General features: G+C 51.7%; 1 protein-coding gene across 1 annotated transcript in view; it reads left to right on the top strand.

The window, feature by feature from the left end:
* LOC139247680 (uncharacterized) overlaps positions 1 to 27,500 on the top strand; it is a 77,381-nt gene that overhangs the window by 26,021 nt on the left and 23,860 nt on the right. The window lies entirely within an intron of this gene.

Consider the following 27,500-nt stretch of genomic DNA (forward strand, 5'->3'; position numbering starts at 1 on the left):
CACTGTCCCCATCAAACACTCTCAGGGCAGGTATAGCACGGGGTTAGATACAGGGTAAAGCTCCTTCTACACTGTCCCATCAAACACTCCCAGGGCAGGGACAGCACGGGATTAGATACAGAGTAAAGCTCCCTCTACACTGTCCCATCAAACACTCCCAGGCCAGGTACAGGGGATTAGATACAGAATAAAGCTCCCTCTACACTGTCCCATCAAACACTCCCAGGGCAGGTACAGGGGGTTAGATACAGAATAAAGCTCCCTCTACACTGTCCCATCAAACACTCCCAGGGCAGGTACAGCACGGGTTAGATACAGAGTAAAGCTCCCTCTATACTGTCCCATCAAACACTCCCAGGGCAGGTATAGGGGGTTAGATACAGAGTAAAGCTCCCTCTACACTGTCCCATCACACATTCCCAGAGCAGGTACAGGGGGTTAGATACAGAGTAAAGCTCCCTCTACACTGTCCCATCAAACACTCCCAGGGCAGGTACAGGGGGTTAGATACAGTGTAAAGCTCCCTCTACACTGTCCCATGAAACACTCCCAGGGCAGGTACAGGGGGTTAGATACAGAGTAAAGCTCCCTCTACACTGTCCCATCAAACACTCCCAGGGCAGTTACAGCACGGGGTTAGATACAGAGTAAAGCTCCCTCTACACTGTCCCGTCAAATACTCCCAGGGCAGGTACAGGGAGGTTATATACAAAGTAAAACTCTCTCTACACTGTCCCATCAAACACTCCCAGGGCAGGTACAGGGGGTTAGATACAGAGTAAAACTCCCTCTACACTGCCATCAAACACTCCCAGGGCAGGTTCAGGGGGTTAGATACAGAGGAAAGCTCCCTCTACACTGTCCCATCAAACATTCCCAGGGCAGGTACAGGGGGTTAGATACAGAGTAAAGCTCCCTCTACACTGCCCCCATCAAACACTCCCAGGGCAGGTACAGCACGGGGTTAGATACAGAGTAAAGCTCCCTCTACACTGTCCCATCAAACACTCCCAGGGCAGTGACAGCACGGGGTTAGATACAGAGTAAAGCTCCCTCTACACTGTCCCATCAAACACTCCCAGGGCAGCTACAGGGGGTTAGATACAGAGTAAAGCTCCCTCTATACTGTCCCCATCAAACACTTGCAGGGCAGGTACAGCACGGGGTTAGATACAGAGTAAAGCTCCCTCTACACTGTCCCATCAAACACTCCCAGGGCAGGTTCAGGGGGTTAGATACAGAATAATGCACCCTCTACACTGTCACATCAAACACTCCCAGGGCAGGTACAGGGGGTTAGATACAGAGTAAATCTCCCTCGACACTGTCCCATCAAACACTCCCAGGGCAGGTACAGCACGGGGTTAGATACAGAGTAAAGCTCCCTCTACACTGTCCCATCAAACACTCCCAGGACAGGGGCAGCACGGGGTTAGATACAGAGTAAAGCTCCCTCTATACTGTCCCATCAAACACTCCCAGGGCAGGTTCAGGGGGTTAGATACAGAATAATGCACCCTCTACACTGTCCCATCAAACACTCCCAGGGCAGGTACAGCACGGGGTTAGATGCAGAGTAAAGCTCCCTCTACACTGTCCCATCAAACACTCCCAGGGCAGGTACAGGGGATTAGATACAGAGTAAAGCTCCCTCTACACTGTCCCATCAAACACTCCCAGGGCAGGTACAGCACGGGGATAGATACAGAGTAAAGCGCCCTCTACACTGTCTCGTCAAATACTCCCAGGGCAGGTACAGGGAAGTTATATACAAAGTAAAACTCCCTCTGCACTGTCCCATCAAACACTCCCAGGGCAGGTACAGGGGGTTAGATATAGAGGAAAGATCCCTCTACATTGTCCCATCAAACATTCCCAGGGCAGGTACTGGGGGTTAGATACAGAGTAAAGCTCCCTCTATACTGTCCCCATCAAACACTCCCAGGGCAGGTACAGCGTGGGGTTAGATACAGAGTAAAGCTCCCTCTACACTGTCCCATCAAACACTCCCAGAGCACGTACAGGGGGTTAGATACAGAGTAAAGCTCCCTCTACACTGTTCCATCAAACATTCCCATGGCAGGTACAGGGGGTTAGATACAGAGTAAAGCTCCCTCTACACTGTCCCCATCAAACACTCCCAGGGCAGGTACAGCACGGGGTTAGGACAGAGTAAAGCTCCCTCTACACTGTCCCATCAAACACTCCCAGGGCAGGGACAGCACGGGGTTAGATACAGAGTAAAGCTCCCTCAACACTGTCCCCATCAAACACTCCCAGGGCAGGTACAGGGGGTTAGATACAGAGTAAAGCTCCCTCTACACTTACCCATCAAACACTCCCAGGGCAGGTACAGCACGGGGTTAGATACAGAGTAAAGCTTCCTCTACACTGTCCCATCAAACACTCCCAGGGCTGGTACAGCACGGGGTTAGATACAGAGTAAAGCTCCCTCTACACTGTCCCATCAAACACTCCCAGGGCAGGTATAGGGGGTTAGATACAGAGTAAAGCTCCCTCTACACTGTCCCATCAAACACTCCCAGGGCAGGTACAGGGGGTTAGATACAGAGTAAAGCTCTCTCTACACTGTCCCATCAAACACTCCCAGGGCAGGTACAGCACGGGGTTAGTTACAGAGTAAAGCTCCCTCTACACTGTCCCATCAAACACTCCCAGGGCAGGTACAGGGGGTTAGATACAGAGTAAAGCTCCCTCTACACTGTCCCATCAAACACTCCCAAAGCAGGTACAGCACAGGGTTAGATACAGAGTAAAGCTCCCTCTACACTGTCCCATCAAACACTCCCAGGGCAGGTACGGGGGGGTTAGATACAGAGTAAAGCTCCCTCTACACTGTCCCATCAAACACTCCCAGGGAAGGTACAGCACGGGGTTAGTTACAGAGTAAAGCTCCCTCTACACTGTCCCATCAAACACTCCCAGGGCAGGTACAGGGGGTTAGATACAGAGTAAAGCTCCCTCTATACTGTCCCCATCAAACACTCCCAGGGCAGGTACAGCGCGGGGTTAGATACAGAGTAAAGCTCCCTCTGCACTGTCCCATCAAACACTCCCAGGGCAGGTACAGGAGGTTAGATACAGAGTAAAACTCCCTCTACACTGTCCCATCAAACACTCCCAGGGCAGGTTCAGGGGGTTAGATACAGAGTAAAGCTCCCTCTACACTGTCCCATCAAACACTCCCAGGGCAGGTACAGGGGGTTAGATACAGAGTAAAGCTCCCTCTACACTGTCCCCATCAAACACTCCCAGGGCATGTACAGCACGGGGTTAGATACAGAGTAAAGCTCCCTCTATACTGTCCCCATCAAACACTTCCAGGGCAGGTACAGCACGGGGTTAGATACAGAGTAAAGCTCCCTCTACACTGTCCCATCAAACACTCCCAGGGCAGGTTCAGGGGGTTAGATACAGAATAATGCACCCTCTATACTGTCACATCAAACACTCCCAGGGCAGGTACAGGGGGTTAGATACAGAGTAAATCTCCCTCGACACTGTCCCATCAAACACTCCCAGGGCAGGTACAGGGGGTTAGATACAGGGTAAAGCTCCCTCTACACTGTCCCATCAAACACTCCCAGGACAGAGACAGCACGGGGTTAGATACAGAGTAAAGCTCTCTCTACACTGTCCCCATCAAACACTCCCAGGGCAGGTACAGCACGGGGTTAGTACAGAGTAACGCTCCCTCTACACTGTCCCATCAAACACTCCCAGGGCAGGGACAGCACGGGGTTAGATACAGAGTAAAGCTCCCTCAACACTGTCCCCATCAAACACTCCCAGGGCAGGTACAGGGGGTTAGATACAGAGTAAAGCTCCCTCTACACTGTCCCGTCAAATACTCCCACGGCAGGTACAGGGAGGTTATATACAAAGTAAAACTCCCTCTACACTGTCCCATCAAACATTCCCAGGGCAGGTACAGGGGGTTAGATACAGAGTAAAACTCCCTCTACACTGTCCCATCAAACACTCCCAGGGCAGGTACAGGGGGTTAGATACCGAGGAAAGCTCCCTCCACACTGTCCCATCAAACACTCCCAGGGAAGGTACAGCACGGGGTTAGTTACAGAGTAAAGCTCCCTCTACACTGTCCCATCAAACACTCCCAGGGCAGGTACAGGGGGTTAGATACAGAGTAAAGCTCCCTCTACACTGTCCCATCAAACACTCCCAGAGCAGGTACAGGGGGTTAGATACAGAGTAAAGCTCCCTCTACACTGTCCCATCAAACACTCCCAGGGCAGGTACAGGGGGTTAGATACAGAGTAAAGCTCCCTCTACACTGTCCCATCAAACACTCCCAGAGCAGGTACAGGGGGTTAGATACAGAGTAAAGCTCCCTCTACACTGTCCCATCAAACACTCCCAGAGCAGGTACAGGGGGTTAGATACAGAGTAAAGCTCCCTCTGCACTGTTCCATCAAACATTCCCATGGCAGGTACAGGGGGTTAGATACAGAGTAAAGCTCCCTCTACACTGTCCCCATCAAACACTCCCAGGGCAGGTACAGCACGGGGTTAGTACAGAGTAACGCTCCCTCTACACTGTCCCATCAAACACTCCCAGGGCAGGGACAGCACGGGGTTAGATACAGAGTAAAGCTCCCTCAACACTGTCCCCATCAAACACTCCCAGGGCAGGTACAGGGGGTTAGATACAGAGTAAAGCTCCCTCTACACTGTCCCGTCAAATACTCCCAGGGCAGGTACAGGGAGGTTATATACAAAGTAAAACTCCCTCTACACTGTCCCATCAAACATTCCCAGGGCAGGTACAGGGGGTTAGATACAGAGTAAAACTCCCTCTACACTGTCCCATCAAACACTCCCAGGGCAGGTACAGGGGGTTAGATACCGAGGAAAGCTCCCTCCACACTGTCCCATCAAACATTCCCAGGGCAGGTACAGGGGGTTAGATACAGAGTAAAGCTCCCTCGACACTGTCCCATCAAACACTCCCAGAGCAGGTACAGGGGGTTATATACAGAGTAAAGCTCCCTCTACACTGTCCCATCATACATTCCCAGGGCAGGTACAGGGGGTTAGATACAGAGTAAAGCTCCCTCTGCACTGTCCCATCAAATACTCCCAGGGCTGGGACAGCACGGGGTTAGATACAGAGTAAAGCTCCCTCTACACTGTCCCATCAAACTCTCCCAGGGCCAGTACAGCACGGGTTAGATACAGAGTAAAGCTCCCTCTGCACTGTCCCATCAAACACTCCCAGGGCAGGTACAGGGGGTTAGATACAGAGTAAAGCTCCCTCTACACTGTCCCATCAAACACTCCCAGGGCTGGTACAGGGGGTTAGATACAGAGTAAAGCTCCCTCTACACTGTCCCATCAAACACTCCCAGGGCAGGTACAGCACGGGGTTAGATACAGAGTAAAGCGCCCTCTACACTGTCTCGTCAAATACTCCCAGGGCAGGTACAGGGAAGTTATATACAAAGTAAAACTGCCTCTGCACTGTCCCATCAAACATTCCCAGGGCAGATACTGGGGATTAGATACAGAGTAAAACTCCCTCGACACTGTCCCATCAAACACTCCCAGGGCAGGTACAGGGGGTTAGATATAGAGGAAAGATCCCTCTACATTGTCCCATCAAACACTTCCAGGGCAGGTACAGGGAGGTTAGATACAGAGTAAAGCTCCCTCTACACTGTCCCATCAAACACTCCCAGGGCAGGAACAGGGGGTTAGATACAGAGTAAAGCTCCCTCTACACTGTTCCATCAAACATTCCCATGGCAGGTACAGGGGGTTAGATACAGAGTAAAGCTCCCTCTACACTGTCCCCATCAAACACTCCCAGGGCAGGTACAGCACGGGGTTAGTACAGAGTAAAGCTCCCTCTACACTGTCCCATCAAACACTCCCAGGGCAGGGACAGCACGGGGTTAGATACAGAGTAAAGCTCCCTCAACACTGTCCCCATCAAACACTCCCAGGGCAGGTACAGGGGGTTAGATACAGAGTAAAGCTCCCTCTACACTGTCCCCATCAAACACTCCCAGGGCAGGTACAGGGGGTTAGATATAGAGGAAAGATCCCTCTACATTGTCCCATCAAACACTTCCAGGGCAGGTACAGGGAGGTTAGATACAGAGTAAAGCTCCCTCCACACTGTCCCATCAAACACTCCCAGGGCAGGTACAGGGGGTTAGATACAGAGTAAAGCTCCCTCTACACTGTCCCATCAAACACTCCCAGGGCAGGTACAGCACGGGGTTAGATACAGAGTAAAGCTCCCTCTACACTGTCCCATCAAACACTCCCAGGGCAGGTACAGGGGGTTAGATACAGAGTAAAGCTCCCTCTACACTGTCCCATCAAACACTCCCAAAGCAGGTACAGCACAGGGTTAGATACAGAGTAAAGCTCCCTCTACACTGTCCCATCAAACACTCCCAGGGCAGGTACGGGGGGGTTAGATACAGAGTAAAGCTCCCTCTGCACTGTCCCATCAAACACTCCCAGGGCAGGTACAGCACGGGGTTAGTTACAGAGTAAAGCTCCCTCTACACTGTCCCATCAAACACTCCCAGGGCAGGTACAGGGGGTTAGATACAGAGTAAAGCTCCCTCTACACTGTCCCATTAAACACTCCCAGAGCAGGTACAGGGGGTTAGATACAGAGTAAAGCTCCCTCTACACTGTCCCATCAAACATTCGCAGGGCAGGTGCAGGGCGTTAGATACAGAGTAAAGCTCCCTCTACACTGTCCCCATCAAACACTCTCAGGGCAGGTATAGCACGGGGTTAGATACAGGGTAAAGCTCCTTCTACACTGTCCCATCAAACACTCCCAGGCCAGGTACAGGGGGTTAGATACAGAATAAAGCTCCCTCTGCACTGTCCCATCAAACACTCCCAGGGCAGGTACAGGGCGTTAGATACAGAGTAAAGCTCCCACTACACTGTCCCATCAAACACTCCCAGGGCAGGTATAGGGGGTTAGATACAGAGTAAAGCTCCCTCTACACTGTCCCATCAAACACTCCCAGGGCAGGTACAGGGGGTTAGATACAGAGTAAAGCTCCCTCTACACTGTCCCATCAAACACTCCCAGGGCAGGTACAGCACGGGGTTAGATACAGAGTAAAGCTCCCTCTACACTGTCCCATCAAACACTCCCAGGGCAGGTACAGGGGGTTAGATACAGAGTAAAGCTCCCTCTACACTGTCCCATCAAACACTCCCAAAGCAGGTACAGCACAGGGTTAGATACAGAGTAAAGCTCCCTCTACACTGTCCCATCAAACACTCCCAGGGCAGGTACGGGGGGGTTAGATACAGAGTAAAGCTCCCTCTACACTGTCCCATCAAACACTCCCAGGGCAGGTACAGCACGGGGTTAGTTACAGAGTAAAGCTCCCTCTACACTGTCCCATCAAACACTCCCAGGGCAGGTACAGGGGGTTAGATACAGAGTAAAGCTCCCTCTATACTGTCCCCATCAAACACTCCCAGGGCAGGTACAGCGTGGGGTTAGATACAGAGTAAAGCTCCCTCTGCACTGTCCCATCAAACACTCCCAGGGCAGGTACAGGAGGTTAGATACAGAGTAAAACTCCCTCTACACTGTCCCATCAAACACTCCCAGGGCAGGTACAGGGGGTTAGATACAGAGTAAAGCTCCCTCTACACTGTCCCATTAAACACTCCCAGAGCAGGTACAGGGGGTTAGATACAGAGTAAAGCTCCATCTACACTGTCCCATCAAACATTCGCAGGGCAGGTACAGGGCGTTAGATACAGAGTAAAGCTCCATCTACACTGTCCCCATCAAACACTCTCAGGGCAGGTATAGCACGGGGTTAGATACAGGGTAAAGCTCCTTCTACACTGTCCCATCAAACACTCCCAGGCCAGGTACAGGGGGTTAGATACAGAATAAAGCTCCCTCTGCACTGTCCCATCAAACACTCCCAGGGCAGGTACAGGGCGTTAGATACAGAGTAAAGCTCCCTCTACACTGTCCCATCAAACACTCCCAGAGCAGGTACAGGGGATTAGATACAGAGTAAAGCTCCCTCTACACTGTCCCATCAAACATTTGCAGGGCAGGTACAGGGCGTTAGATACAGAGTAAAGCTCCCTCTACACTGTCCCCATCAAACACTCTCAGGGCAGGTATAGCACGGGGTTAGATACAGGGTAAAGCTCCTTCTACACTGTCCCATCAAACACTCCCAGGGCAGGGACAGCACGGGGTTAGATACAGAGTAAAGCTCCCTCTACACTGTCCCATCAAACACTCCCAGGCCAGGTACAGGGGGTTAGATACAGAATAAAGCTCCCTCTACACTGTCCCATCAAACACTCCCAGGGCAGGTACAGCACGGGGTTAGATACAGAGTAAAGCTCCCTCTGCACTGTCCCATCAAACACTCCCAGGGCAGGTACAGCACGGGTTAGATACAGAGTAAAGCTCCCTCTATACTGTCCCATCAAACACTCCCAGGGCAGGTATAGGGGGTTAGATACAGAGTAAAGCTCCCTCTACACTGTCCCATCACACATTCCCAGAGCAGGTACAGGGGGTTAGATACAGAGTAAAGCTCCCTCGACACTGTCCCATCAAACACTCCCAGGGCAGGTACAGGGGGTTAGATACAGTGTAAAGCTCCCTCTACACTGTCCCATCAAACACTCCCAGGGCAGGTACAGGGGGTTAGATACAGAGTAAAGCTCCCTCTACACTGTCCCATCAAACACTCCCAGGGCAGTTACAGCACGGGGTTAGATACAGAGTAAAGCTTCCTCTACACTGTCCCGTCAAATACTCCCAGGGCAGATACAGGGAGGTTATATACAAAGTAAAACTCTCTCTACACTGTCCCATCAAACACTCCCAGGGCAGGTACAGGGGGTTAGATACAGAGGAAAGCTCCCTCTACACTGTCCCATCAAACATTCCCAGGGCAGGTACAGGGGGTTAGATACAGAGTAAAGCTCCCTCTACACTGTCCCCATCAAACACTCCCAGGGCAGGTACAGCACGGGGTTAGATACAGAGTAAAGCTCCCTCTACACTGTCCCCATCAAACACTTCCAGGGCAGGTACAGCACAGGGTTAGATACAGAGCAAAGCTCCCTCTACACTGTCCCATCAAACACTCCCAGGGCAGGTTCAGGGGGTTAGATACAGAATAATGCACCCTCTACACTGTCACATCAAACACTCCCAGGGCAGGTACAGGGGGTTAGATACAGAGTAAATCTCCCTCTACACTGTCCCATCAAACACTCCCAGGGCAGGTACAGCACAGGTTGGATACAGAGTAAAGCTCCCTCTACACTGTCCCATCAAACACTCCCAGGACAAGGACAGCACGGGGTTAGATACAGAGTAAAGCTCTCTCTACACTGTCCCATCACACACTCCCAGGGCAGGTACAGGGGGTTAGATACAGAGTAAAGCTCCCTCGACACTGTCCCATCAAACACTCCCAGGGCAGGTGCAGCACAGGGTTAGATACAGAGTAAAGCTCCCTCTACACTGTCCCATCAAACACTCCCAGGGCAGGTACAGGGGGTTAGATACAGAGTAAAGCTCCCTCTACACTGTCCCATCATCACTCCCAAAGCAGGTACAGGGGGTTAGATACAGAGTAAAGCTCCCTCTACACTGTTCCATCAAACATTCCCATGGCAGGTACAGGGGGTTAGATACAGAGTAAAGCTCCCTCTACACTGTCCCCATCAAACACTCCCAGGGCAGGTACAGTACGGGGTTAGTACAGAGTAACGCTCCCTCTACACTGTCCCATCAAACACTCCCAGGGCAGTGACAGCACGGGGTTAGATACAGAGTAAAGCTCCCTCAACACTGTCCCCATCAAACACTCCCAGGGCAGGTACAGGGGGTTAGATACAGAGTAAAGCTCCCTCTACACTGTCCCGTCAAATACTCCCAGGGCAGGTACAGGGAGGTTATATACAAAGTAAAACTCCCTCAACACTGGCCCATCAAACATTCCCAGGGCAGGTACAGGGGGTTAGATACAGAGTAAAACTCCCTCTACACTGTCCCATCAAACACTCCCAGGGCAGGTACAGGGGGTTAGATACCGAGGAAAGCTCCCTCCACACTGTCCCATCAAACATTCCCAGGGCAGGTACAGGGTGTTAGATACAGAGTAAAGCTCCCTCGACACTGTCCCATCAAACACTCCCAGAGCAGGTACAGCACGGGGTTAGATACAGAGTAAAGCTCCCTCTACACTGTCCCATCAAACATTCCCAGGGCAGGTACAGGGGGTTAGATACAGAGTAAAGCTCCCTCTACAATGTCCCCATCAAACAATCCCAAGGCAGGTCCAGCACGCTGTTCGATACAGAGTAAAGCTCCCTCTGCACTGTCCCATCAAATACTCCCAGGGCTCGGACAGCACGGGGTTAGATACAGAGTAAAGCTCCCTCTACACTGTCCCATCAAACACTCCCAGGGCAGGTACAGCACGGGTTAGATACAGAGTAAAGCTCCCTCTACACTGTCCTATCAAACACTCCCAGGGCAGCTACAGGGGTTAGATACAGAGTAAAGCTCCCTCTACACTGTCCCATCAAACACTCCCAGGGCAGGTGCAGCACAGGGTTAGATACAGAGTAAAGCTCCCTCTACACTGTCCCATCAAACACTCCCAGGGCAGGTACAGGGGGTTAGATACAGAGTAAAGCTCCCTCTACACTGTCCCATCAAACACTCCCAGGGCAGGTACAGCACGGGGTTAGATACAGAGTAAAGCCCCCTCTACACTGTCCCCATCAAACACTCCCAGGGTAGGTACAGCACGGGGTTAGATACAGAGTAAAGCGCCCTCTACACTGTCTCGTCAAATACTCCCAGGGCAGGTACAGGGGGTTAGATACAGAGTAAAACTCCCTCTACACTGTCCCATCAAACACACCCAGGGCAGGTACAGGGGGTTAGATACAGAGTAAAGCTCCCTCTACACTGTCCCATCAAACACTCCCAGGGCAGTTACAGCACGGGGTTAGATACAGAGTAAAGCTTCCTCTACACTGTCCCGTCAAATACTCCCAGGGCAGATACAGGGAGGTTATATACAAAGTAAAACTCTCTCTACACTGTCCCATCAAACACTCCCAGGGCAGGTACAGGGGGTTAGATACAGAGGAAAGCTCCCTCTACACTGTCCCATCAAACATTCCCAGGGCAGGTACAGGGGGTTAGATACAGAGTAAAGCTCCCTCTACACTGTCCCCATCAAACACTCCCAGGGCAGGTACAGCACGGGGTTAGATACAGAGTAAAGCTCCCTCTACACTGTCCCCATCAAACACTTCCAGGGCAGGTACAGCACAGGGTTAGATACAGAGCAAAGCTCCCTCTACACTGTCCCATCAAACACTCCCAGGGCAGGTTCAGGGGGTTAGATACAGAATAATGCACCCTCTACACTGTCACATCAAACACTCCCAGGGCAGGTACAGGGGGTTAGATACAGAGTAAATCTCCCTCTACACTGTCCCATCAAACACTCCCAGGGCAGGTACAGCACAGGTTGGATACAGAGTAAAGCTCCCTCTACACTGTCCCATCAAACACTCCCAGGACAAGGACAGCACGGGGTTAGATACAGAGTAAAGCTCTCTCTACACTGTCCCATCACACACTCCCAGGGCAGGTACAGGGGGTTAGATACAGAGTAAAGCTCCCTCGACACTGTCCCATCAAACACTCCCAGGGCAGGTGCAGCACAGGGTTAGATACAGAGTAAAGCTCCCTCTACACTGTCCCATCAAACACTCCCAGGGCAGGTACAGGGGGTTAGATACAGAGTAAAGCTCCCTCTACACTGTCCCATCATCACTCCCAAAGCAGGTACAGGGGGTTAGATACAGAGTAAAGCTCCCTCTACACTGTTCCATCAAACATTCCCATGGCAGGTACAGGGGGTTAGATACAGAGTAAAGCTCCCTCTACACTGTCCCCATCAAACACTCCCAGGGCAGGTACAGTACGGGGTTAGTACAGAGTAACGCTCCCTCTACACTGTCCCATCAAACACTCCCAGGGCAGTGACAGCACGGGGTTAGATACAGAGTAAAGCTCCCTCAACACTGTCCCCATCAAACACTCCCAGGGCAGGTACAGGGGGTTAGATACAGAGTAAAGCTCCCTCTACACTGTCCCATCAAATACTCCCAGGGCAGGTACAGGGAGGTTATATACAAAGTAAAACTCCCTCAACACTGGCCCATCAAACATTCCCAGGGCAGGTACAGGGGGTTAGATACAGAGTAAAACTCCCTCTACACTGTCCCATCAAACACTCCCAGGGCAGGTACAGGGGGTTAGATACCGAGGAAAGCTCCCTCCACACTGTCCCATCAAACATTCCCAGGGCAGGTACAGGGTGTTAGATACAGAGTAAAGCTCCCTCGACACTGTCCCATCAAACACTCCCAGAGCAGGTACAGCACGGGGTTAGATACAGAGTAAAGCTCCCTCTACACTGTCCCATCAAACATTCCCAGGGCAGGTACAGGGGGTTAGATACAGAGTAAAGCTCCCTCTACAATGTCCCCATCAAACAATCCCAAGGCAGGTCCAGCACGCTGTTCGATACAGAGTAAAGCTCCCTCTGCACTGTCCCATCAAATACTCCCAGGGCTCGGACAGCACGGGGTTAGATACAGAGTAAAGCTCCCTCTACACTGTCCCATCAAACACTCCCAGGGCAGGTACAGCACGGGTTAGATACAGAGTAAAGCTCCCTCTACACTGTCCTATCAAACACTCCCAGGGCAGCTACAGGGGTTAGATACAGAGTAAAGCTCCCTCTACACTGTCCCATCAAACACTCCCAGGGCAGGTACAGGGGATTAGATACAGAGTAAAGCTCCCTCTACACTGTCCCATCAAACACTCCCAGGGCAGGTACAGGGGGTTAGATACAGAGTAAAGCTCCCTCTACACTGTCCCATCAAACACTCCCAGGGCAGGTACAGCACGGGGTTAGATACAGAGTAAAGCCCCCTCTACACTGTCCCCATCAAACACTCCCAGGGTAGGTACAGCACGGGGTTAGATACAGAGTAAAGCGCCCTCTACACTGTCTCGTCAAATACTCCCAGGGCAGGTACAGGGGGTTAGATACAGAGTAAAACTCCCTCTACACTGTCCCATCAAACATTCCCAGGGCAGGTACAGGGGGTTAGATACAGAGTAAAGCTCCCTCTACACTGTCCCATCAAACACTCCCAGGGCAGGTACAGCACGGGGTTAGATACAGAGTAAAGCCCCCTCTACACTGTCCCCATCAAACACTCCCAGGGCAGGTACAGCACGGGGTTACTACAGAGTAAAGCACCCTCTACACTGTCCCATCAAACACTCCCAGGGCAGGGACAGCACGGGGTTAGATACAGAGTAAAGCTTCCTCTACACTGTCCCATCAAACACTCCCAGAGCAGGGACAGCACGGAGTTAGATGCAGAGTAAAGCTCCCTCGACACTGTCCCCATCAAACACTCCCAGGGCTGGTACAGCACGGGGTTAGATACAGAGTAAAGCTCCCTCTACACTGTCCCATCAAACACTCCCAGGGCAGGTATAGGGGGTTAGATACAGAGTAAAGCTCCCTCTACACTGTCCCATCAAACACTCCCAGGGCAGGTACAGCACGGGGTTAGATACAGAGTAAAGCGCCCTCTACACTGTCTCGTCAAATACTCCCAGGGCAGGTACAGGGGGTTAGATACAGAGTAAAACTCCCTCTACACTGTCCCATCAAACACTCCCAGGGCAGGTACAGGGGGTTAGATACAGAGGAAAGCTCCCTCTACACTGTCCCATCAAACATTCCCAGGGCAGGTACAGGGGGTTAGATACAGAGTAAAGCTCCCTCTACACTGTCCCCATCAAACACTCCCAGGGCAGGTACAGCACGGGGTTAGATACAGAGTAAAGCTCCCTCTACACTGTCCCCATCAAACACTTCCAGGGCAGGTACAGCACAGGGTTAGATACAGAGCAAAGCTCCCTCTACACTGTCCCATCAAACACTCCCAGGGCAGGTTCAGGGGGTTAGATACAGAATAATGCACCCTCTACACTGTCACATCAAACACTCCCAGGGCAGGTACAGGGGGTTAGATACAGAGTAAATCTCCCTCTACACTGTCCCATCAAACACTCCCAGGGCAGGTACAGCACAGGTTGGATACAGAGTAAAGCTCCCTCTACACTGTCCCATCAAACACTCCCAGGACAAGGACAGCACGGGGTTAGATACAGAGTAAAGCTCTCTCTACACTGTCCCATCACACACTCCCAGGGCAGGTACAGGGGGTTAGATACAGAGTAAAGCTCCCTCGACACTGTCCCATCAAACACTCCCAGGGCAGGTGCAGCACAGGGTTAGATACAGAGTAAAGCTCCCTCTACACTGTCCCATCAAACACTCCCAGGGCAGGTACAGGGGGTTAGATACAGAGTAAAGCTCCCTCTACACTGTCCCATCATCACTCCCAAAGCAGGTACAGGGGGTTAGATACAGAGTAAAGCTCCCTCTACACTGTTCCATCAAACATTCCCATGGCAGGTACAGGGGGTTAGATACAGAGTAAAGCTCCCTCTACACTGTCCCCATCAAACACTCCCAGGGCAGGTACAGTACGGGGTTAGTACAGAGTAACGCTCCCTCTACACTGTCCCATCAAACACTCCCAGGGCAGTGACAGCACGGGGTTAGATACAGAGTAAAGCTCCCTCAACACTGTCCCCATCAAACACTCCCAGGGCAGGTACAGGGGGTTAGATACAGAGTAAAGCTCCCTCTACACTGTCCCGTCAAATACTCCCAGGGCAGGTACAGGGAGGTTATATACAAAGTAAAACTCCCTCAACACTGGCCCATCAAACATTCCCAGGGCAGGTACAGGGGGTTAGATACAGAGTAAAACTCCCTCTACACTGTCCCATCAAACACTCCCAGGGCAGGTACAGGGGGTTAGATACCGAGGAAAGCTCCCTCCACACTGTCCCATCAAACATTCCCAGGGCAGGTACAGGGTGTTAGATACAGAGTAAAGCTCCCTCGACACTGTCCCATCAAACACTCCCAGAGCAGGTACAGCACGGGGTTAGATACAGAGTAAAGCTCCCTCTACACTGTCCCATCAAACATTCCCAGGGCAGGTACAGGGGGTTAGATACAGAGTAAAGCTCCCTCTACAATGTCCCCATCAAACAATCCCAAGGCAGGTCCAGCACGCTGTTAGATACAGAGTAAAGCTCCCTCTGCACTGTCCCATCAAATACTCCCAGGGCTCGGACAGCACGGGGTTAGATACAGAGTAAAGCTCCCTCTACACTGTCCCATCAAACACTCCCAGGGCAGGTACAGCACGGGTTAGATACAGAGTAAAGCTCCCTCTACACTGTCCTATCAAACACTCCCAGGGCAGCTACAGGGGTTAGATACAGAGTAAAGCTCCCTCTACACTGTCCCATCAAACACTCCCAGGGCAGGTACAGGGGATTAGATACAGAGTAAAGCTCCCTCTACACTGTCCCATCAAACACTCCCAGGGTCGGTACAGCACGGGGTTAGATGCAGAGTAAAGCTCCCTCTACACTGTCCCATCAAACACTCCCAGGGCAGGTACAGGGGATTAGATACAGAGTAAAGCTCCCTCTACACTGTCCCATCAAACACTCCCAGGGCAGGTACAGGGGGTTAGATACAGAGTAAAGCTCCCTCTACACTGTCCCATCAAACACTCCCAGGGCAGGTACAGCACGGGGTTAGATACAGAGTAAAGCCCCCTCTACACTGTCCCCATCAAACACTCCCAGGGTAGGTACAGCACGGGGTTAGATACAGAGTAAAGCGCCCTCTACACTGTCTCGTCAAATACTCCCAGGGCAGGTACAGCGGGTTAGATACAGAGTAAAACTCCCTCTACACTGTCCCAACAAACATTCCCAGGGCAGGTACAGGGGGTTAGATACAGAGTAAAGCTCCCTCTACACTGTCCCATCAAACATTCCCAGGGCAGGTACAGCACGGGGTTAGATACAGAGTAAAGCCCCCTCTACACTGTCCCCATCAAACACTCCCAGGGCAGGTACAGCACGGGGTTAGTACAGAGTAAAGCACCCTCTACACTGTCCCATCAAACACTCCCAGGGCAGGGACAGCACGGGGTTAGATACAGAGTAAAGCTTCCTCTACACTGTCCCATCAAACACTCCCAGAGCAGGGACAGCACGGAGTTAGATGCAGAGTAAAGCTCCCTCGACACTGTCCCCATCAAACACTCCCAGGGCTGGTACAGCACGGGGTTAGATACAGAGTAAAGCTCCCTCTACACTGTCCCATCAAACACTCCCAGGGCAGGTATAGGGGGTTAGATACAGAGTAAAGCTCCCTCTACACTGTCCCATCAAACACTCCCAGGGCAGGTACAGGGGGTTAGATACAGAGTAAAGCTCCCACTACACTGTCCCATCAAACACTCCCAGGGCAGGTGCAGCACGGGGTTAGATACAGAGTAAAGCTCCCTCTACACTGTCCCATCAAACACTCCCAGGGCAGGTACAGGGGGTTAGATACAGAGTAAAGCTCCCTCGACACTGTCCCATCAAACACTCCCAAAGCAGGTACAGCACAGGGTTAGATACAGAGTAAAGCTCCCTCCACACTGTCCCATCAAACACTCCCAGGGCAGGTATGGTGGGGTTAGATATAGAGTAAAGCTCCCTCTACACTGTCCCATCAAACACTCCCAGGGCAGGTACAGCACGGGGTTAGTTACAGAGTAAAGCTCCCTCTATACTGTCCCCATCAAACACTCCCAGGGCAGGTACAGCACGGGGTTAGATACAGAATAATGCTCCCTCTACACTGTCCCATCAAACACTCCCAGGGCAGGTACAGGGGGATAGATACAGAGTAAATCTCCCTCTACACTGTCCCATCAAACACTCCCAGGGCAGGTACAGCACAGGTTAGATACAGAGTAAAGCTCCCTCTGCACTGTCCCATCAAACACTCCCAGGGCAGGTACAGGAGGTTAGATACAGAGTAAAACTCCCTCTACACTGTCCCATCAAACACTCCCAGGGCAGGTACAGGGGGTTAGATACAGAGTAAAGCTCCCTCTACACTGTCCCATTAAACACTCCCAGAGCAGGTACAGGGGGTTAGATACAGAGTAAAGCTCCATCTACACTGTCCCATCAAACATTCGCAGGGCAGGTACAGGGCGTTAGATACAGAGTAAAGCTCCCTCTACACTGTCCCCATCAAACACTCTCAGGGCAGGTATAGCACGGGGTTAGATACAGGGTAAAGCTCCTTCTACACTGTCCCATCAAACACTCCCAGGCCAGGTACAGGGGGTTAGATACAGAATAAAGCTCCCTCTGCACTGTCCCATCAAACACTCCCAGGGCAGGTACAGGGCGTTAGATACAGAGTAAAGCTCCCTCTACACTGTCCCATCAAACACTCCCAGAGCAGGTACAGGGGGTTAGATACAGAGTAAAGCTCCCTCTACACTGTCCCATCAAACATTCGCAGGGCAGGTACAGGGCGTTAGATACAGAGTAAAGCTCCCTCTACACTGTCCCCATCAAACACTCTCAGGGCAGGTATAGCACGGGGTTAGATACAGGGTAAAGCTCCTTCTACACTGTCCCATCAAACACTCCCAGGGCAGGGACAGCACGGGGTTAGATACAGAGTAAAGCTCCCTCTACACTGTCCCATCAAACACTCCCAGGCCAGGTACAGGGGGTTAGATACAGAATAAAGCTCCCTCTACACTGTCCCATCAAACACTCCCAGGGCAGGTACAGCACGGGGTTAGATACAGAGTAAAGCTCCCTCTGCACTGTCCCATCAAACACTCCCAGGGCAGGTACAGCACGGGTTAGATACAGAGTAAAGCTCCCTCTATACTGTCCCATCAAACACTCCCAGGGCAGGTATAGGGGGTTAGATACAGAGTAAAGCTCCCTCTACACTGTCCCATCACACATTCCCAGAGCAGGTACAGGGGGTTAGATACAGAGTAAAGCTCCCTCTACACTGTCCCATCAAACACTCCCAGGGCAGGTACAGGGGGTTAGATACAGTGTAAAGCTCCCTCTACACTGTCCCATCAAACACTCCCAGGGCAGGTACAGGGGGTTAGATACAGAGTAAAGCTCCCTCTACACTGTCCCATCAAACACTCCCAGGGCAGTTACAGCACGGGGTTAGATACAGAGTAAAGCTTCCTCTACACTGTCCCGTCAAATACTCCCAGGGCAGATACAGGGAGGTTATATACAAAGTAAAACTCTCTCTACACTGTCCCATCAAACACTCCCAGGGCAGGTACAGGGGGTTAGATACAGAGGAAAGCTCCCTCTACACTGTCCCATCAAACATTCCCAGGGCAGGTACAGGGGGTTAGATACAGAGTAAAGCTCCCTCTACACTGTCCCCATCAAACACTCCCAGGGCAGGTACAGCACGGGGTTAGATACAGAGTAAAGCTCCCTCTACATTGTCCCCATCAAACACTTCCAGGGCAGGTACAGCACAGGGTTAGATACAGAGCAAAGCTCCCTCTACACTGTCCCATCAAACACTCCCAGGGCAGGTTCAGGGGGTTAGATACAGAATAATGCACCCTCTACACTGTCACATCAAACACTCCCAGGGCAGGTACAGGGGGTTAGATACAGAGTAAATCTCCCTCTACACTGTCCCATCAAACACTCCCAGGGCAGGTACAGCACAGGTTGGATACAGAGTAAAGCTCCCTCTACACTGTCCCATCAAACACTCCCAGGACAAGGACAGCACGGGGTTAGATACAGAGTAAAGCTCTCTCTACACTGTCCCATCACACACTCCCAGGGCAGGTACAGGGGGTTAGATACAGAGTAAAGCTCCCTCGACACTGTCCCATCAAACACTCCCAGGGCAGGTGCAGCACAGGGTTAGATACAGAGTAAAGCTCCCTCTACACTGTCCCATCAAACACTCTCAGGGCAGGCACAGGGGGTTAGATACAGAGTAAAGCTCCCTCTACACTGTCCCATCATCACTCCCAAAGCAGGTACAGGGGGTTAGATACAGAGTAAAGCTCCCTCTACACTGTTCCATCAAACATTCCCATGGCAGGTACAGGGGGTTAGATACAGAGTAAAGCTCCCTCTACACTGTCCCCATCAAACACTCCCAGGGCAGGTACAGTACGGGGTTAGTACAGAGTAACGCTCCCTCTACACTGTCCCATCAAACACTCCCAGGGCAGTGACAGCACGGGGTTAGATACAGAGTAAAGCTCCCTCAACACTGTCCCCATCAAACACTCCCAGGGCAGGTACAGGGGGTTAGATACAGAGTAAAGCTCCCTCTACACTGTCCCGTCAAATACTCCCAGGGCAGGTACAGGGAGGTTATATACAAAGTAAAACTCCCTCAACACTGGCCCATCAAACATTCCCAGGGCAGGTACAGGGGGTTAGATACAGAGTAAAACTCCCTCTACACTGTCCCATCAAACACTCCCAGGGCAGGTACAGGGGGTTAGATACCGAGGAAAGCTCCCTCCACACTGTCCCATCAAACATTCCCAGGGCAGGTACAGGGTGTTAGATACAGAGTAAAGCTCCCTCGACACTGTCCCATCAAACACTCCCAGAGCAGGTACAGCACGGGGTTAGATACAGAGTAAAGCTCCCTCTACACTGTCCCATCAAACATTCCCAGGGCAGGTACAGGGGGTTAGATACAGAGTAAAGCTCCCTCTACAATGTCCCCATCAAACAATCCCAAGGCAGGTCCAGCACGCTGTTAGATACAGAGTAAAGCTCCCTCTGCACTGTCCCATCAAATACTCCCAGGGCTCGGACAGCACGGGGTTAGATACAGAGTAAAGCTCCCTCTACACTGTCCCATCAAACACTCCCAGGGCAAGTACAGCACGGGTTAGATACAGAGTAAAGCTCCCTCTACACTGTCCTATCAAACACTCCCAGGGCAGCTACAGGGGTTAGATACAGAGTAAAGCTCCCTCTACACTGTCCCATCAAACACTCCCAGGGCAGGTACAGGGGATTAGATACAGAGTAAAGCTCCCTCTACACTGTCCCATCAAACACTCCCAGGGTAGGTACAGCACGGGGTTAGATGCAGAGTAAAGCTCCCTCTACACTGTCCCATCAAACACTCCCAGGGCAGGTACAGAGGATTAGATACAGAGTAAAGCTCCCTCTACACTGTCCCATCAAACACTCCCAGGGCAGGTACAGCACGGGGTTAGATACAGAGTAAAACTCCCTCTACACTGTCCCATCAAACATTCCCAGGGCAGGTACAGGGGGTTAGATACAGAGTAAAGCTCCCTCTACACTGTCCCATCAAACACTCCCAGGGCAGGTACAGCACGGGGTTAGATACAGAGTAAAGCCCCCTCTACACTGTCCCCATCAAACACTCCCAGGGCAGGTACAGCACGGGGTTAGTACAGAGTAAAGCACCCTCTACACTGTCCCATCAAACACTCCCAGGGCAGGGACAGCACGGGGTTAGATACAGAGTAAAGCTTCCTCTACACTGTCCCATCAAACACTCCCAGAGCAGGGACAGCACGGAGTTAGATGCAGAGTAAAGCTCCCTCGACACTGTCCCCTCAAACACTCCCAGGGCAGGTATAGGGGGTTAGATACAGAGTAAAGCTCCCTCTACACTGTCCCATCAAACACTCCCAGGGCAGGTACAGGGGGTTAGATACAGAGTAAAGCTCCCTCTACACTGTCCCATCAAACACTCCCAGGGCAGGTGCAGCACGGGGTTAGATACAGAGTAAAGCTCCCTCTACACTGTCCCATCAAACACTCCCAGGGCAGGTGCAGGGGGTTAGATACAGAGTAAAGCTCCCTCTACACTGTCCCATCAAACACTCCCAAAGCAGGTACAGCACAGGGTTAGATACAGAGTAAAGCTCCCTCTACACTGTCCCATCAAACACTCCCAGGGCAGGTATGGTGGGGTTAGATATAGAGTAAAGCTCCCTCTACACTGTCCCATCAAACACTCCCAGGGCAGGTACAGCACGGGGTTAGTTACAGAGTAAAGCTCCCTCTATACTGTCCCCATCAAACACTCCCAGGGCAGGTACAGCACGGGGTTAGATACAGAATAATGCTCCCTCTACACTGTCCCATCAAACACTCCCAGGGCAGGTACAGGGGGATAGATACAGAGTAAATCTCCCTCTACACTGTCCCATCAAACACTCCCAGGGCAGGTACAGCACAGGTTGGATACAGAGTAAAGCTCCCTCTACACTGTCCCATCAAACACTCCCAGGACAGGGACAGCACGGGGTTAGATACAGAGTAAAGCTCCCTCTACACTGTCCCATCAAACAGTCCCAGGGCAGGTATAGGGGGTTAGATACAGAGTAAAGCTCCCTCTACACTGTCCCATCACACACTCCCAGGGCAGGTACAGGGGGTTAGATACAGAGTAAAGCTCCCTCGACACTGTCCCATCAAACACTCCCAGGGCAGGTACAGCACGGGGTTAGATACAGAGTAAAGCTCCCTCTACACTGTCCCATCAAACACTCCCAGGGCAGGTACAGGGGGTTAGATACAGAGTAAAGCTCCCTCTACACTGTCCCATCAAACACTCCCAGGGCAGGTACAGCACGGGGTTAGATACAGAGTAAAACTCCCTCTACATTGTCCCATCAAACACTCCCAGGGCAGGTACAGGGGGTTAGATACAGAGTAAAACTCCCTCTACACTGTCCCATCAAACACACCCAGGGCAGGTACAGGGGGTTAGATACAGAAGAAAGATCCCTCTACATTGTCCCATCAAACATTCCTAGGGCAGGTACAGGGGGTTAGATACAGAGTAAAGCTCCCTCTACACTGTTCCATCAAACACTTCCAGGGCAGGTACAGGGAGGTTAGATACAGAGTAAAGCTCCCTCTACACTGTCCCATCAAACACTCCCAGAGCACGTACAGGGGGTTAGATACAGAGTAAAGCTCCCTCTACACTGTTCCATCAAACATTCCCAGGGCAGGTACAGGGGGTTAGATACAGAGTAAAGCTCCCTCTACACTGTCCCATCAAACACTCCCAGGGCAGGTACAGCACGGGGTTAGATACAGAGTAAAGCCCCCTCTACACTGTCCCCATCAAACACTCCCAGGGCAGGTACAGCACGGGGTTAGTACAGAGTAAAGCACCCTCTACACTGTCCTATCAAACACTCCCAGGGCAGGGACAGCACGGGGTTAGATACAGAGTAAAGCTTCCTCTACACTGTCCCATCAAACACTCCCAGAGCAGGGACAGCACGGAGTTAGATGCAGAGTAAAGCTCCCTCGACACTGTCCCCATCAAACACTCCCAGGGCTGGTACAGCACGGGGTTAGATACAGAGTAAAGCTCCCTCTACACTGTCCCATCAAACACTCCCAGGGCAGGTATAGGGGGTTAGATACAGAGTAAAGCTCCCTCTACACTGTCCCATCAAACACTCCCAGGGCAGGTACAGGGGGTTAGATACAGAGTAAAGCTCCCTCTACACTGTCCCATCAAACACTCCCAGGGCAGGTGCAGCACGGGGTTAGATACAGAGTAAAGCTCCCTCTACACTGTCCCATCAAACACTCCCAGGGCAGGTACAGGGGGTTAGATACAGAGTAAAGCTCCCTCTACACTGTCCCATCAAACACTCCCAAAGCAGGTACAGCACAGGGTTAGATACAGAGTAAAGCTCCCTCTACACTGTCCCATCAAACACTCCCAGGGCAGGTATGGTGGGGTTAGATATAGAGTAAAGCTCCCTCTACACTGTCCCATCAAACACTCCCAGGGCAGGTACAGCACGGGGTTAGTTACAGAGTAAAGCTCCCTCTATACTGTCCCCATCAAACACTCCCAGGGCAGGTACAGCACGGGGTTAGATACAGAATAATGCTCCCTCTACACTGTCCCATCAAACACTCCCAGGGCAGGTACAGGGGGATAGATACAGAGTAAATCTCCCTCTACACTGTCCCATCAAACACTCCCAGGGCAGGTACAGCACAGGTTGGATACAGAGTAAAGCTCCCTCTACACTGTCCCATCAAACACTCCCAGGACAGGGACAGCACGGGGTTAGATACAGAGTAAAGCTCCCTCTACACTGTCCCATCAAACAGTCCCAGGGCAGGTATAGGGGGTTAGATACAGAATAAAGCTCCCTCTACACTGTCCCATCACACACTCCCAGGGCAGGTACAGGGGGTTAGATACAGAGTAAAGCTCCCTCGACACTGTCCCATCAAACACTCCCAGGGCAGGTACAGCACGGGGTTAGATACAGAGTAAAGCTCCCTCTACACTGTCCCATCAAACACTCCCAGGGCAGGTACAGGGGGTTAGATACAGAGTAAAGCTCCCTCTACACTGTCCCATCAAACACTCCCAGGGCAGGTACAGCACGGGGTTAGATACAGAGTAAAACTCCCTCTACATTGTCCCATCAAACACTCCCAGGGCAGGTACAGGGGGTTAGATACAGAGTAAAACTCCCTCTACACTGTCCCATCAAACACACCCAGGGCAGGTACAGGGGGTTAGATACAGAAGAAAGATCCCTCTACATTGTCCCATCAAACATTCCTAGGGCAGGTACAGGGGGTTAGATACAGAGTAAAGCTCCCTCTACACTGTTCCATCAAACACTTCCAGGGCAGGTACAGGGAGGTTAGATACAGAGTAAAGCTCCCTCTACACTGTGCCATCAAACACTCCCAGAGCAGGTACAGGGGGTTAGATACAGAGTAAAGCTCCCTCTACACTGTTCCATCAAACATTCCCATGGCAGGTACAGGGGGTTAGATACAGAGTAAAGCTCCCTCTACACTGTGCCATCAAACACTCCCAGGGCAGGTACAGCACAGGGTTAGATACAGAGTAAAGCCCCCTCTACACTGTCCCCATCAAACACTCCCAGGGCAGGTACAGCACGGGGTTAGTACAGAGTAAAGCACCCTCTACACTGTCCCATCAAACACTCCCAGGGCAGGGACAGCACGGGGTTAGATACAGAGTAAAGCTTCCTCTACACTGTCCCATCAAACACTCCCAGAGCAGGGACAGCACGGAGTTAGATGCAGAGTAAAGCTCCCTCGACACTGTCCCCATCAAACACTCCCAGGGCTGGTACAGCACGGGGTTAGATACAGAGTAAAGCTCCCTCTACACTGTCCCATCAAACACTCCCAGGGCAGGTATAGGGGGTTAGATACAGAGTAAAGCTCCCTCTACACTGTCCCATCAAACACTCCCAGGGCAGGTACAGGGGGTTAGATACAGAGTAAAGCTCCCTCTACACTGTCCCATCAAACACTCCCAGGGCAGGTGCAGCACGGGGTTAGATACAGAGTAAAGCTCCCTCTACACTGTCCCATCAAACACTCCCAGGGCAGGTACAGGGGGTTAGATACAGAGTAAAGCTCCCTCTACACTGTCCCATCAAACACTCCCAAAGCAGGTACAGCACAGGGTTAGATACAGAGTAAAGCTCCCTCTACACTGTCCCATCAAACACTCCCAGGGCAGGTATGGTGGGGTTAGATATAGAGTAAAGCTCCCTCTACACTGTCCCATCAAACACTCCCAGGGCAGGTACAGCACGGGGTTAGTTACAGAGTAAAGCTCCCTCTATACTGTCCCCATCAAACACTCCCAGGGCAGGTACAGCACGGGGTTAGATACAGAATAATGCTCCCTCTACACTGTCCCATCAAACACTCCCAGGGCAGGTACAGGGGGATAGATACAGAGTAAATCTCCCTCTACACTGTCCCATCAAACACTCCCAGGGCAGGTACAGCACAGGTTGGATACAGAGTAAAGCTCCCTCTACACTGTCCCATCAAACACTCCCAGGACAGGGACAGCACGGGGTTAGATACAGAGTAAAGCTCCCTCTACACTGTCCCATCAAACAGTCCCAGGGCAGGTACAGGGGTTTAGATACAGAGTAAAGCTCCCTCGACACTGTCCCATCAAACACTCCCAGGGCAGGTACAGCACGGGGTTAGATACAGAGTAAAGCTCCCTCTACACTGTCCCATCAAACACTCCCAGGGCAGGTACAGGGGGTTAGATACAGAGTAAAGCTCCCTCTACACTGTCCCATCAAACACTCCCAGGGCAGGTACAGCACGGGGTTAGATACAGAGTAAAACTCCCTCTACATTGTCCCATCAAACACTCCCAGGGCAGGTACAGGGGGTTAGATACAGAGTAAAACTCCCTCTACACTGTCCCATCAAACACACCCAGGGCAGGTACAGGGGGTTAGATACAGAAGAAAGATCCCTCTACATTGTCCCATCAAACATTCCTAGGGCAGGTACAGGGGGTTAGATACAGAGTAAAGCTCCCTCTACACTGTTCCATCAAACACTTCCAGGGCAGGTACAGGGAGGTTAGATACAGAGTAAAGCTCCCTCTACACTGTCCCATCAAACACTCCCAGAGCACGTACAGGGGGTTAGATACAGAGTAAAGCTCCCTCTACACTGTTCCATCAAACATTCCCAGGGCAGGTACAGGGGGTTAGATACAGAGTAAAGCTCCCTCTACACTGTCCCATCAAACACTCCCAGGGCAGGTACAGCACGGGGTTAGATACAGAGTAAAGCCCCCTCTACACTGTCCCCATCAAACACTCCCAGGGCAGGTACAGCACGGGGTTAGTACAGAGTAAAGCACCCTCTACACTGTCCCATCAAACACTCCCAGGGCAGGGACAGCACGGGGTTAGATACAGAGTAAAGCTTCCTCTACACTGTCCCATCAAACACTCCCAGAGCAGGGACAGCACGGAGTTAGATGCAGAGTAAAGCTCCCTCGACACTGTCCCCATCAAACACTCCCAGGGCTGGTACAGCACGGGGTTAGATACAGAGTAAAGCTCCCTCTACACTGTCCCATCAAACACTCCCAGGGCAGGTTTAGGGGGTTAGATACAGAGTAAAGCTCCCTCTACACTGTCCCATCAAACACTCCCAGGGCAGGTACAGGGGGTTAGATACAGAGTAAAGCTCCCTCTACACTGTCCCATCAAACACTCCCAGGGCAGGTGCAGCACGGGGTTAGATACAGAGTAAAGCTCCCTCTACACTGTCCCATCAAACACTCCCAGGGCAGGTACAGGGGGTTAGATACAGAGTAAAGCTCCCTCTACACTGTCCCATCAAACACTCCCAAAGCAGGTACAGCACAGGGTTAGATACAGAGTAAAGCTCCCTCTACACTGTCCCATCAAACACTCCCAGGGCAGGTATGGTGGGGTTAGATATAGAGTAAAGCTCCCTCTACACTGTCCCATCAAACACTCCCAGGGCAGGTACAGCACGGGGTTAGTTACAGAGTAAAGCTCCCTCTATACTGTCCCCATCAAACACTCCCAGGGCAGGTACAGCACGGGGTTAGATACAGAATAATGCTCCCTCTACACTGTCCCATCAAACACTCCCAGGGCAGGTACAGGGGGATAGATACAGAGTAAATCTCCCTCTACACTGTCCCATCAAACACTCCCAGGGCAGGTACAGCACAGGTTGGATACAGAGTAAAGCTCCCTCTACACTGTCCCATCAAACACTCCCAGGACAGGGACAGCACGGGGTTAGATACAGAGTAAAGCTCCCTCGACACTGTCCTATCAAACACTCCCAGGGCAGGTACAGCACGGGGTTAGATACAGAGTAAAACTCCCTCTACACTGTCCCATCAAACACACCCAGGGCAGGTACAGGGGGTTAGATACAGAAGAAAGATCCCTCTACATTGTCCCATCAAACATTCCTAGGGCAGGTACAGGGGGTTAGATACAGAGTAAAGCTCCCTCTACACTGTTCCATCAAACACTTCCAGGGCAGGTACAGGGAGGTTAGATACAGAGTAAAGCTCCCTCTACACTGTGCCATCAAACACTCCCAGAGCAGGTACAGGGGGTTAGATACAGAGTAAAGCTCCCTCTACACTGTTCCATCAAACATTCCCATGGCAGGTACAGGGGGTTAGATACAGAGTAAAGCTCCCTCTACACTGTCCCCATCAAACACTCCCAGGGCAGGTACAGCACGGGGTTAGTACAGAGTAAAGCTCCCTCTACACTGTCCCATCAAACACTCCCAGGGCAGGGACAGCACGAGGTTAGATACAGAGTAAAGCTCCCTCTACACTGTCCCCATCAAACACTCCCAGGGCAGGTACAGGGGGTTAGATACAGAGTAAAGCTCCCTCTACACTGTCCCCATCAAACACTCCCAGGGCAGGTACAGCACGGGGTTAGATACAGAGTAAAGCTCCCTCTACACTGTCCCCATCAAACACTCCCAGGGCAGGTACAGGGGGTTAGATACAGAGTAAAGCTTCCTCTACACTGTCCCA

Source organism: Pristiophorus japonicus, unplaced genomic scaffold, assembly GCF_044704955.1.
Source record: "Pristiophorus japonicus isolate sPriJap1 unplaced genomic scaffold, sPriJap1.hap1 HAP1_SCAFFOLD_281, whole genome shotgun sequence".
Taxonomy (NCBI): domain Eukaryota; kingdom Metazoa; phylum Chordata; class Chondrichthyes; family Pristiophoridae; genus Pristiophorus; species Pristiophorus japonicus.